General features: G+C 44.7%; 1 protein-coding gene across 4 annotated transcripts in view; it reads right to left on the bottom strand.

Moving 5' to 3' along the window:
• Positions 1 to 12,545, bottom strand: part of LOC100500787 (myocyte-specific enhancer factor 2C) — a 98,705-nt gene extending 86,160 nt beyond the window's left edge. Inside the window, exons 1-2 of one of the 4 annotated variants that reach the window (XM_014172371.3) lie at positions 12,302 to 12,545; positions 173 to 300 (exon numbers count right to left, since the gene is read on the bottom strand). The gene's annotated coding sequence lies outside the window, so the exon portion shown is untranslated. The remainder of the gene's footprint in view (positions 1 to 172; positions 301 to 12,301) is intronic. The other 3 variants (XM_045706762.2, XM_014172372.3, XM_014172373.3) reach the window with 3 other exon arrangements.
• Between the last annotated feature and the right edge of the window lie 576 nt (positions 12,546 to 13,121).

Raw genomic sequence — 13,121 nt, 5'->3', positions numbered from 1 at the left:
AGACTGTACAGTTGTAATGGCTTTCTATGGAGTGACAGTGTACAGTTTATTATGGGTTGCTATGGAGTGACAGACTGTACAGTTTATTATGGCTTGCTATGGAGTGACGTACAGTTTATTATGTGTTGCTATGGAGTGACAAACTGTACAGTTTAAAGGAGCTTGTACCCACCACTTTCCAGACATCAGCCTCAGTGCCCTCTCTGTGGTGTGTGTGTGTTGTTTGTGGTCTCTCAGTGATTCATCAGAAATGTCATGGTGGGTGTCTGTGTTTTGAGGTCGTCTTCGGTCGGTTGGCACCTGGAGAGATCAGAGTAAGGCAATCAGACTGGGAGAATGCTGGATAAACTAGTCACTTATATAAGAGTGTGTGAGAGATGAAAATACAATATTGAAAGTATGATAGGTGTCCTGAAGTGGCTAGGATCTAGAGGGAGGAGTCTATGGTAAAGGGAGTTATTGCATCAACACACTGAAATGACTGAACTTACTCGATGGTGTTGCAAATTAGATGGAATGAGGGTTTTCCCCATCTGGTGGCTTATACAGTCACCTTGGTCACACAGCGTATAACCCAATGGTTTTTGGACAATATGAAAATAGTTCTAAAATAGTCATAAGCACTGTCAGTGCTACGTATCATGGGCAGACACATTGTAATGTGCTATTAAGTAGTAACATGCTCATATTATTTACATTGGATAACTTTATAGAGGGTTTCAGTTACTGACTGCGTTAGAGAGTGGAGTGAGACTGATCGGGTCAGCATATCTGATTAAGTCTGTTTTGTCTTGTGGCTATACAGTTACCAACAAAATGTTACAAATCTGCAGACATTGTTGTGCCACCCTGTGTTGCTGTGGACAGCAATTTTAGGACATTGATACATCTGCTCATCTCACATTCTCCTTGTAGTCTTTTGCTCAGTTGTCTTGTAAATAGATTGACTTAATATCCTAAACTGGTCTGACGCATTCATCTGGCACGCCGATAACAACCCCACACCCCCTTTAATCTAGCTTTTTTTTGTTTAAAATAAGCTTTATTTCATTTTTCCACATTTTACAATCATAATAGGCTAGTTCATATATTGTAAATACAAGTCAGCTTTCACATCAATACATGGCTTCATTATTGCATAGTTTACAGATGTAATAGTGTCCATGAAGGTTTTTGTAGGCCTAATAGTGTCCATGGAGGTTTTTGTAGGCCTAATAGTGTCCTTGGAGGTTTTGTAGGCCTAATAGTGTCCATGGAGGTTTTTGTAGGCCTAATAGTGTCCTTGGAGGTTTTTGTAGGCCTAATAGTTTTTCTGGAGTCCACTTTCTTCTTTTTAGTTCTGTTTTGATTTGTTTAAAAATAGTGTTCTCAGGAACAAAAAGTTGTTTTATAGTCAAAGAACATCTTGTCTTCCAAATCATATTGTTCACGATGCATATGATTTATCTTACCACCCACTGGAATGTTGAGTGTTGTCCATTAATCATCTAACCATATTTGAGTAAATCTAATTCCTACAGTGATGGGACATGTCATCTAATTTCAGAAAGGGTCAGGGAGCATAATATACCGCGTTCCTTTACTTTTAACTTGACCCGAGATTTGGCTAGTTTAGTGTTAAGTGTGTATTTATTTCCAATGAAACTACATTTAGCCCACCCCTGGAGCCCACTGTCCCCTCCTGACATACTTTATTGGGGCTTCCCTCCCCCTGTCTCTCCCAGTTATGAGAGATCCCGACCTGAACATGTTTAGCACTTTAGGGGAATTGACAGCCGCTTCAAAGTTCCATGAATAAAATGTACTGTTTGCCAAAATGATTATACAATTTGAAATATGTCACCATGTGTACACAGACGGTAGGCTTTTGGGCAAATGCAATTTCATGAGGTTTGGCATGCATTGTGCATAGAGGAGAAGAGGAAAATGGCGACTGGATGCGAGTCAAACACACAAAGTGTGGTTAGTGATTTTGATCTGGCTCAGATTGTTTCTGAAGCTTTCCCTGGCACTGACTTCAGAGCATGTGTCACACACATAATTGGGCTGCCTAAAATATGTGTGTGTGTGTGTGTGTGTGTGTGTGTGTGTGTGTGTGTGTGTGTGTGTGTGTGTGAACTGGAAGAAGCAAAGTAGTCAGTCTGCCTTTCATAAGAGTGAGATAAACACCAACACATTTCTTGGGCCAACAGGAACAGCCCAGGCCGTGTGTAATCTGTTGTCGATCATGCTCACGTGAAAACACAATCTGCCTGTCACAGTTGATAATGTTGTGAAGCACTCAGTCCCACTCCAGAGAATTAGCTAGCGCTGCAGTGACATATTTGAAGTGGTGCTGCTCTGTCTGAACAGGCTTCCAGTTTTTGGTGTGTGACAGTTTCTCTCTGTCTCCTATTGGAGAGAGACAGGTGTTGTTTTGACATTGGCTTGATTTTACATGATGAGACGACCAAACGCATCAGAGGGAGTTTGTAGAGACCTACAGGCCAACTCCACACAGGATCCACAAGGCTATAGATCGTGGTAATGTGTGTGGTGTGTGTGGGTGTGAATGTCCGCAGGCGTGTGTGTTCGCATGCGTGTGTGTGTGTCATCACCAATCTCTAGATCAGTCTACCTTTTGTCCTGGCATTTGATCTCTTGGAAGATACACCCTCACAATACTCACTACACCATCATAATACTCACTACACCATCACAATACTACTACACCATCACAATACTCACTACACCATCACAATACTCAATGAACCATCACAATACTCACTACACCATCATAATACTCACTATGCCATCACAATACTCACTACACCATCACAATACTCACTACACCATCACACTACACCATCACAATACTCACTACACCATCACAATACTCACTACACCATCACAGTACTCACCACACCGTCACAATACTCACTACACCATCACAATACTCACTACACCTTCATAATACTCACTACACCATCACAATACTTACTACACCATCATAATACTCACTACACTATCACAATAATCACTACACAGTCCACAGGAGAATAATCAGAGACAAAGATATAGGACCTTTCCATTCCCTTCTCTGCTGCACTGTTTGTCTAAGTGATCCAAAGCATTACCTTACATATAATTTTGTCTGCCTTAATAATAAAGCACATAATGAAACTCTGAAGGCAATATCATTAGTAATTGCAGTTGTAGAAGGATACCACTGTTCAGTATAATTAGAAGATCAACGGTGAGAAAGACACTTTTTAATTAACTGATGCCATACATCCTTATGTTTGAAACCATAGATACAAGCGAGACAATTGTGTTTAATATCTCAATATATTTCCATACACAATCAAATTAGTTTCCCAGATTCTGAAGATTCAGGTTGAGATTCTGAAAATATGGCGAGACCAAGTGCAGTAACTTGTGGTGAATTATGGAAAGGTTGTGTAGAGGTCACAGTATATACACGGAATACATTGAACGGTCAGAAAAGGTAAAAGGATAACTCCTGTATCAGCAAAATATTTCTGTGTTTTTTCCCTCTCTACAGTAAGTGAGAAATGGTTCAGTACTAGTAGTGATTTAGTATGGCCTAGTAGTGTTGTAGTCACCCTCTCTGGCCTGAGCCACTGAATTCACCCATGAAAACAGCGTATTACCGGTACCCCTGTATGTACTGTAGCCTCGTTACTGTTCTTTTATTTTTTTACTTTAGTTTATTTAGTAAGTATTTCTCTTAACTCTTACTTGTATTAAAACTGCATAGTTGGTTAAGGGCTTGTAAGTAAGTATTTCACGGTAAGGTTGTATTCGGCGCATGTGACAATTTTTGGGGGGATTGATTTGATTTGTTAGCCGGAGACACATGGCGATTATACTGTACTGTTTAACCCCCAGACCTACAGGCCATTACAGGGATCAACGAACAGGGCTATCTTTCTTTTACGGTCCGATCCCCTCACTATTCCCCCCACTAGCAGTGGCTCAAGAGCCATGGAAAATGTTCCCTCCGTACAATGCAGAGAGCCAGTCTTTTCACTATTCATTATGGCAGTATGTTATTTTATTTTCCCCATAAAGTCCTAAAGAGCTTTAATTTAGCTAGAGGCGCTTTTCTGGGCAAGGCCTGTCTAATTACATTTTTTGTATGCCCAAAGCTACAATGCCAAGATGTAATGCATATGCAGTGGTAACATGTTCACAATTGTACTTCTCAATACTCCATTTTTTTCGAGGTCTATTTAATGTCATATAACCTACTGACAATAATATGTTCATAATTGTACTTTTCAATACTAAACATTTTTTCGAGGTCAAATTAATTTCATATAACCTACTGACTATAATATTTTGACTGGAAGTATTCCCATGCCATTTGCTTGAAGTAACGGTGAAATCATTATAGAGCTTTGCCAAGTGAGAGACAATTCTGGTAATTTGCATGTTGTGTTGTTCAAACAGCGTCCGAACTCTACACCTTTGATCCATTATGGATGAGGCACAAGTAGTACCAACCTGGACTCAGGGGTAGACGTAACAATTAGTATGATATGTTAAGTTTCGTAGGGTACGTATTAATTTGTAGATGTCCATCATCCTATCTCCTCATGCCATTTGCACACACTGTATATAGACATTCTTTTTTTTCCTATTGTGTTATTGACTGTACGCTTGTTTTTTCCATGTGTAACTCTGTGTTGTTGTTTGTGTCGCACTGCTTTGCTTTATCTTGGCCAGGTCGCAGTTGTAAATTAGAACTTGTTCTGAACTAGCTTACCTGGTTAAATAAAGGCAAAAAAATAAAAATAATAATAAAATAAATGTCCTATGATTTCTTACGATTTACAATAAGTATGATATTGTCCAAATTGTAATACGTACAATATGTTACGGATTGCAATATGTACAATATCTTATGAATTTGCTGTATGATATGGTACGAAATCCAATTTGTTGTGGCCAACGTTAGCTAGGTCGCTAGGTGGCTAATGCAAACTTTAGCTAGGTGGCTAACGTTAGCTAGGCTAAGGGTTAGGGTTAGGGGTTAAGGTTAGAGTTAAGGTTAGAGATAAGTTTAAGGTTAGAGGATAGGGGAAGGGTTGGCTAACATGCTAAGTAGTTGCAAAGTAGTAAGTAAATGCAAAGTTGCTAATTATCTACAATGCTAAAGTTGTCCTTGATGAGATTCGATCACGCAACCTTTGGGTTTCTAGACATTCGTGATATCCATCCATCACCCAAACCAACCAACTACACTATTTTAGTTTTTGCCATTAGTAACCTTCTGTCTTATGTAACCAAACGTAACATATCATATTCATTTGGTTCCCAGATTTACATTTACTATGTTACGTCTAGTCTATGAGAGCAGGCTGGGAGTATGACAAGCTCTCCCTTTGTTCTGCCTGACACTCCTGTTACCCCACAGGAAAAGGCCCTTGGTCGTGTAACTGTATTCACTGGCTGAACTACTGCTATTCGTACTGAAGGGGGAGGCCACCATTAGGGACATGTTGGGTCTTCACTTTGAGATAACCACCACCTACCCCACTCTGTAAAACCATACTGTCTACTACTGAACATATGCCATATGAGACTTGGCTGGTCATTATATAGATACATTGATTAATTAATCAAATAATGATAAGATAACCATGTGAGATTCCCAGGGTTTGATGTTGAAAGTGTAAAGTATTGTTGTACCCTCCATGTGGACTGGAGACCATGCAATGTATGTGTTCAGAGTTTTTATGCAACTATGAGTGCTGCCTATAGGGGAGCTGTAGAGCCTTTTCAAAGCTTATTCAACTGGTTAAGCAAAATGAGCTGTGAAATGCATTGGCCAGTGAAACTGATGAGAACTCATTGTTCTGCTATCTAACAATGAACCACAAATAATTTTACCCCAAACAGTTCACATAATGTTTCCTTGTTAATGAAAGGTATGCATGTCATTGCTCCATTTTTGTTTCAATGGATTGTAAAATATTATGAATTACTTCCTTTGTAGATGATAATTTAAATAGCATCACACAGCCTCATTAAAAGTGCTGAATATTTCATAAATACATGCATAGTTTTAAATATTCACATCAAATTCTATTTGATATAGCCACCTTTATGTCTAATGTTTTAGGCTGCTAAAATTACAAATGCTGTCAGGGACAGTCGTCACTGCTTCCTAAAGTCCTCTTTTCTTCCCTGCGGAGAATGCGTGACTGACGTGGTTTCACTGTATATTTCAGTATTTCACTCAAAGTTCCCTTTGTCTCCAGATTGCTTCATGTGAGAAAAAAGAAGTGCCTCTCACTCGCTAATGATTTTTCCTCCAATTGAATGGCTGACAAGTAATTCACTCCTAACTGCTCAGAAACTGGCACAGTTATTTCATTGTTTCAGCCCTCCTTTCTACAGGAGCCTGTAAAGTGGGGATGCCAGTGTAGAATATTTCTGTTTCCAGTCGAATGGTGCCAACCGGTGTTTCCTGAGGCTGAGCAGAAGCTATGCCTGACAGATGTTGTGTGTTACCCCGTAGCAGTGGAAAGATCACACACGTGATCTGACATTTCAGCAGTCATAGTTATAATACGAATATTGAAACGATCAAGGTAGAGCAGTGGTTCCAACCAAGGCTACTAGAACTCCCAGGGGGTTCTTAGCCTATCCACAGGGTTCTTAGCCTATCCACAGGGTTCTTAGCCTATCCACAGGGTTCTTAGCCTATCCACAGTTAGTTCTTAGCCTATCCACAGTTAGTTCTTAGCCTATCCACAGGGTTCTTAGCCTATCCACAGGGGGTTCTTAGCCTATGCACAGGGGGTTCTTAGCCTATCCACAGTTAGTTCTTAGCCTATCCACAGGGTTCTTAGCCTATCCACAGGAGGTTCTTAGCCTATCCACAGGGGGTTCTGAGCCTATCCACAGGGATTTCTTAGCCTATCCACAGGGGGTTCTTAGCCTATCCACAGGGGGTTCTTAGCCTATCCACAGGGGGTTCTTAGCCTATCCACAGGGGCTTCTTAGCCTATCCACAGGGGATTCTTAGCCTATCCACAGGCGGTTCTTAGCCTATCCACAGGGGGTTCTTAGCCTATCCACAGGGGCTTCTTAGCCTATCCACAGGGGGTTCTTAGCCTATCCACAGGGGGTACTTGAGAAGACTCATGAAACCATAGGCCTACTGGTAAAATGCACATGAGGGGGTACTTCAGGGGTACTCCGGGCAGAACAAAATACAGTTGGTGGTACAGGACGGCACAGTGCTACACCCCCCCCTCCCCAACCCACCTATATGGGAGGCGGCTCAGGTGCGGGACGTGGACTCCGCTCCATCCCTGACGTAGTCCACTTAAGTGGCGCCCCTAACTTCGCCCGGCTGGCGGGTGATTCTTGCCGTGCCCGGCTGGCGGGTGTCTCTGGCTGCGCCCGGCAGGCGGGCGTCCCTGGCTGCGCCCGGCTGGCGAGCGGCGATGGCTGCGCCCGGCTGGCGGACGACCCTCGCTGCGCCCGGCTGGCGGACGACCCTCGCTGCACCCGGCTGGCGGACGACCCTCGCTGCGCCCGGCTGGCGGGCGACCCTGGCTGCGCCCGGCTGGCGGGCGGCGATGGCTACGCCCGGCTGGTGAGCGGCGATGGCTGCGCCTGGCTGGCGGACGACCCTTGCTGCGCCCGGCTGGCGGACGGCCACTCTGGCAGATCCGGCACGGCGGGCCACTCTGGCAGATCCGGCACGGCGGGCCACTCTGGCAGCTCCGGGCAGACGGGCCGCTCTGGCAGCTCCGGGCAGACGGGCCGCTCTGGCAGCTCCGGGCAGACGGGCCGCTCTGGCAGCTCCGGGCAGACGGGCCGCTCTGGCAGCGCCGGGCAGACGGGCCGCTCTTGCAGCTCCGGGCAGACGGGCCGCTCTGGCAGCTCCGGGCAGACGGGCCGCTCTGGCAGCTCCGGACAGACGGGCCGCTCTGGCAGCTCCTGACTAGCGGGCGGCTCTGGCTGCTCCTGACTGGCGGGCGGCTCTGGCGGCTCCTGACTGGCGGGCGGCTCTGGCGACTCCTGACTGGCGGGCGGCTCTGGCGACTCCTGACTGGCGGGCGGCTCTGGCGACTCCTGACTGGCGGGCGGCTCTGGCGGCTCCTGACTGGCGGGCGGCTCTGGCGGCTCCTGACTGGCGGGCGGCTCTGGCGGCTCCTGACTGGCGGGCGGCTCTGGCGGCTCCTGACTGGCGGGCGGCTCTGGCGGCTCCTGACTGGCGGGCGGCTCTGGCGACTCCTGACTGACGGGCGGCTCTGGCGACTCCTGACTGACGGGCGGCTCTGGCGGCTCCTGACTGGCAGGCGGCTCTGGCGGCTCCAAACTGGCGAGGCTGGGCTGACGCACTAGAAGCCTGATGCGTGGGGCTGGTACAGGATGTGCCAGCCTGGGCACACGCACCTCAAGGCTAGTGCGGGGAGCGGGAACAGGCTGAATAGGTCTAGGCTGACTATTGGGAAGCTTGGTCCGGGTTGCTGATACTGGTCGTGCTAGACTGGGGGTACTCACTTCTGGGATACTCCGAGAGGCAGGAACCGGAAAGACTGGGCCATGGAGGCGCACAGGTGGCCGTGATCGCACCGCCTGCACAACCCGTCCTGGCTGGATGGAACTAGTAGCCCTGCACGAGCGGGGTGCTGGTACAGGGCTGTGCGTGCGTATGGGCGAGATAGTGTGCACCTCGGCGAAACACGGCGCTCTCCACCTTCTTCGCTCCTTCCTGCACTCACGGGTAGCTGGCTTATGGCTCTTCCTACGCCCAGCCAAACTACCGTGTGCCCCCCCCAAAAAAATTCTTGGGGGTGCCTCTCCGGCTTCCTAGCCAGACGTGTCCCCCGGTAGCATTCCTGTTCCACCCCAGCCTTCTTCCACGGGCCCTCTCCGGCCAGTATCTCTTCCCAAGTCCACTTCTCACAATAAAATATATATATTCAGCGTCCCGTTCCCTTCTCCACTGCTTGGTCCTGTTGTGGTGGGTAGTTCTATCACAAACCTCGTCTTCTGACGATAAGTTGAAGTCACTGTCAGAGAAAGTGGACCAATACGCAGCGGGTTGCGTGCTCATCATCTTAATTTATTAAATGAATGTGAACCCGTGAAAACAAAAAAAACTGTGAACGACTAGTGACAGTTTCACAGGCTATACATTCACTCGCAGTGCGAAATACAACTACCCACGAAACACAAAGGCAAACACACCCTACTATATAGGACTCCCAATCAAAGGCAACTCAACACACCTGCCTTCAATTGAGAGTCCAACCCCAATCAACTATACATAGAAACACAGACATAGACCAGTGACAAACCCCATAAACATACATCAACTACCCTCTGCCACGTCCTGACCAAACTACAATAATCAAATATACTCTATACTGGTCAGGACGTGACACTTGCTGACATATGTAGATGATCACGTGTCTCTCTAGTATGTGCTGGAATACTTGGGAACAGATTTCCAAACTTAAAATCACTTGGAGCTGATTTCCGGGTGTTTTTACAGTCATTTATCGACAACAATGAACATTTATTTATTTATTTTCGATCAGAAAACCTGTGGGAGGGGGGCAAATAAAACCGACAGTTGGGGAACCTTGCTATACTGCAACTGCCTTTGATAACATCTAGCTGTGAAGCAAAGCCAATGGACGTTGATGTGTGTTAATGTGAAACGCAGACCTGACATGATACAGTAGGCCCAGCGACCCCCGGCGAAGGAAGGCACACAGCGGAGCGGAGTGCGGCAGATGTGAGGCGGCGTCTAAACCTCTCCGTGCCTCCAGCATCAATCCGATTTATTCTTATTAAGACGCCATCAGATGAGAGGCAGGCCACTGAGATTAGCTGCAGATCAAAAGGCTCGCTGCTTCGCTGCCTAGCGAGCACCACTCATGTTTTGTAGATTTAGGCAACTCTAGTGCACAGGCACTCTAGCGGCAGAGAAACCATGTGGTGTGGTGTACTGTACAGGCAACGACACTGCTCAGGGCGGTAGACTCAGACTGGAAAGGGATTTCTCCTAAACGAGGCCGGACTGCGGCTGGAACGTGGAAATTTGAAATGGTGTAATAAAGCAAATAGAAGACAAAGGAAAACTACCGCCCCGTTACTGCAAGAAATTACAGTGGAACAAAGGTACTTGTCCTTTCAGTGCCGTCACGATGAAACTACTTCCATGTGTGTAATACGTCTTGGTTCAGTGATCATTTGCTGTAAATGTTAAATGTATGGCTTGTGTAACGCAAGATCACGGTGTCTGGAGCACCAATAGGCACCATAACCACGTCAACTACTGCAAAGCCATACGCCAAGAGCAATTAAAACACATCAGTAGCAATGGACGCCTATGTACCACTTTGCTTTCGCCGCAATCTATTTCTCCGTAAGGCTTAGTGTAAATCCAAACGAACATATCAATTGCACCAGACTCATAACATTAACCGTATTATGTGCTCACGAGCGTAATCTCTGCAATCAAGGAAGCTAAGTTTAGATACAAACACAGCCTTAAACATTCCTGGGGTTCTCTCTGTGCTGCAAATGTCAAGAGTAGTATCAACCCCACACTGAGCATAAGTTATCGTTAACATTACTAACTGATTGAAGGTCAATTTGGAGTGTATCAAGACTGTGAGAAGCTTCCAGAAGGATGGGCACCTACATCCAAGTAATATAGTACAGGCAACAGTACAACGGTACAGGGTGATGGCGAAGCGACAGGATGGGGGTGGTGGTTAGAAGTTCAAAGGGATAGAGAGGCCTGGATAAGAGAGGAAAAACAATGACTTTCCTCAACTCCATTTCCCATCAAAGCGCTGGACTGTTGGGGCAAAAAAGTTTGTAAGTGAAAAGAGGTTTTTACTGGGTCAATGCTTCTAAGGTCCCCTCTCTTCAGGGAACCTAACAAGGTGACACATAACCAAAGTTATACAGAATATCCCCAGACACCCAGGATTTCAAATGGTAAACCTAAGCATCTTGACGGGAGATGTAGAAATGGTAAAGTATATACACATTTATTTCATGGATTAATTTGCAGTAATTGTGTCTCAGTGAGTTGGTTGATATGGCATATCAAATAGTGGTGTTATAAATGAATACTATGTATAATTTATTTATTTTATAATAACATTTAAATTATTATTATTATGGTTTTTATTACATTTTAATAATAGCTATTACTGCTACTTAATTGCCTGCTGATGGGCCATCAACAACAGTACTCAAACTCGTTGCGTAGGTTACTAAAATTCCTTGAATCAAATGTCTGAAGAAAAAGTTGAACAAAGCCTTTCAGCATCCATAAAAATCAATCTCAACTTTTGTTTGGGTTGGAATTCTTTGGCGTTGTTTTAGGACGTTTGCCTGCTATTGAGTACATTTTTCTTCCCCTGCCTTCAGAGAGGCAGTTAGTTCAATATCAACTCCCTTCAGTTGGTGTAATATGACAAATTTCCTCTTTGTTTCACTGCTTAGCGAGAAATGTCTTATTTAAGTGTTGGCCTCCGTGTGATACAAATTGATATTGAAGTCTGCAGCAGCCACTTAGGTGGCTACCTTGCGGGGTAAGCTATTTCTAAAACAAACAGCATGTTGAAGCCATGCACTTTTCACTCACAGATGATTTCAGATTATGCAACAAGGTGTTCTTAGCAATTAACCTTAGGAAGACCAATAACCCAAACTGACTGTGACGAATTCAAACAAAAAATACAAGACAGTATGAAGTTACTCTAGAGAGTCAAACCATTTGTCATGCCTTGAAGAAATAAGAAGGTATACATGTAAAACTCCAACCTATGTAGCTACAGTACAGGATCCTCCATGGGCCATTCACTGGTACAGAAGTGATTGGCAACAGCTGTTTGTGACTGCCCGATCTCCAACTTCAGCATAGCTCAACCATTAAGCTTTTCCATCGTCTTGGTTCTCTGTCACGCACTAACTGTAAGTTCCTGAGGTAAAAGAACCTAGCGTCCATTCTCTGCCCAAATGAGTTTGATTGCAGATCCAGATGTATTTTTATTGTTTTGACACGACAAAGTTACTGTTTCACTTTTCAATATAGGCTACACAAGTCAATATAAATAATTTACTAACAATAATGCCAATACTATATTACAATAGAGTTAGTTGTTTAACAGATTTATGGCTGGTCATGATCCACCATATGGCAAAAAGAGTGCCCCTGCCAGAACCAGATTTTTCATCTAGCAGAAAGTCACAGTACACCATGGAAAGTAGAAGGGGAAGCTAAGGGTGTGCTCTGTAAACTCACCCGTACCGTATCTTTGCTTCTCCAGGAAGTACCACCCTACAGGACCAGCTGAGGGACAGCTCAATCAAACAGTCACAGGTAAAGAAAATATATATAGTTAGAGATAAATGTAAAAGAAGAGTAAACAGTTCACTGTAAAACAAAAAATGTCCTGCATGTATAAAAGCCAGACCAGCTGGCTTTGAATATAAACCCCTGTTTTGGGTTGTGTTTTGCCCCTGATCTCTCTCCACACTGAACCCAAGACTTGTTCTCCCTAAACCCCCCACCCCACATCCCCCTCCCCCCCGATCCACCTGTCCCAGTCACTCCTGAGTATATTTAGCCCGCTGAGGGATCAGGGACACAGACTTTTGTCAGCGGTGGCATATGTACCCTGGATTATTGCCTCCAAAAGAATGTTACCATCCACGAAGGAGTAAAGAAATATCCCCTCATCCCTCACTGTACATTTAACAACACCCCACGTCCTGCTTTCATTTAAACTTGCATGATGAAAAGACACCATTATTAGTACCAAGATCTAGTGGCCATCTCCAGAAACAAAACAAACATGTAGCATGCCCCTCCTTTCTTTAGATATACTCTATACAAGGGCGATTTCCAGATAAAGTCCTGGACTAAATTAATATCTTATGCTGGACTAATGAAAATCAAATTTCTCAACCATGATGTAAAATAAACTTGAAATAATATGGCTTTAAAGTGTCTGATTTGCACACAAAAAATGAGCGCTAATCCAGGTGTATGTGAGGGTATAAGTTAAACCTAAAAGGAGGGGGGTTAACTTCAGATCAATTCAGTATGTCAATGGCAGTTT

The sequence above is a fragment of the Salmo salar genome, chromosome 24 (assembly GCF_965601325.2).
Source record: "Salmo salar chromosome 24, fSalSal1, whole genome shotgun sequence".
NCBI lineage: Eukaryota > Metazoa > Chordata > Actinopteri > Salmoniformes > Salmonidae > Salmo > Salmo salar.
This window is presented reverse-complemented; position numbering and strand designations above follow the sequence as displayed.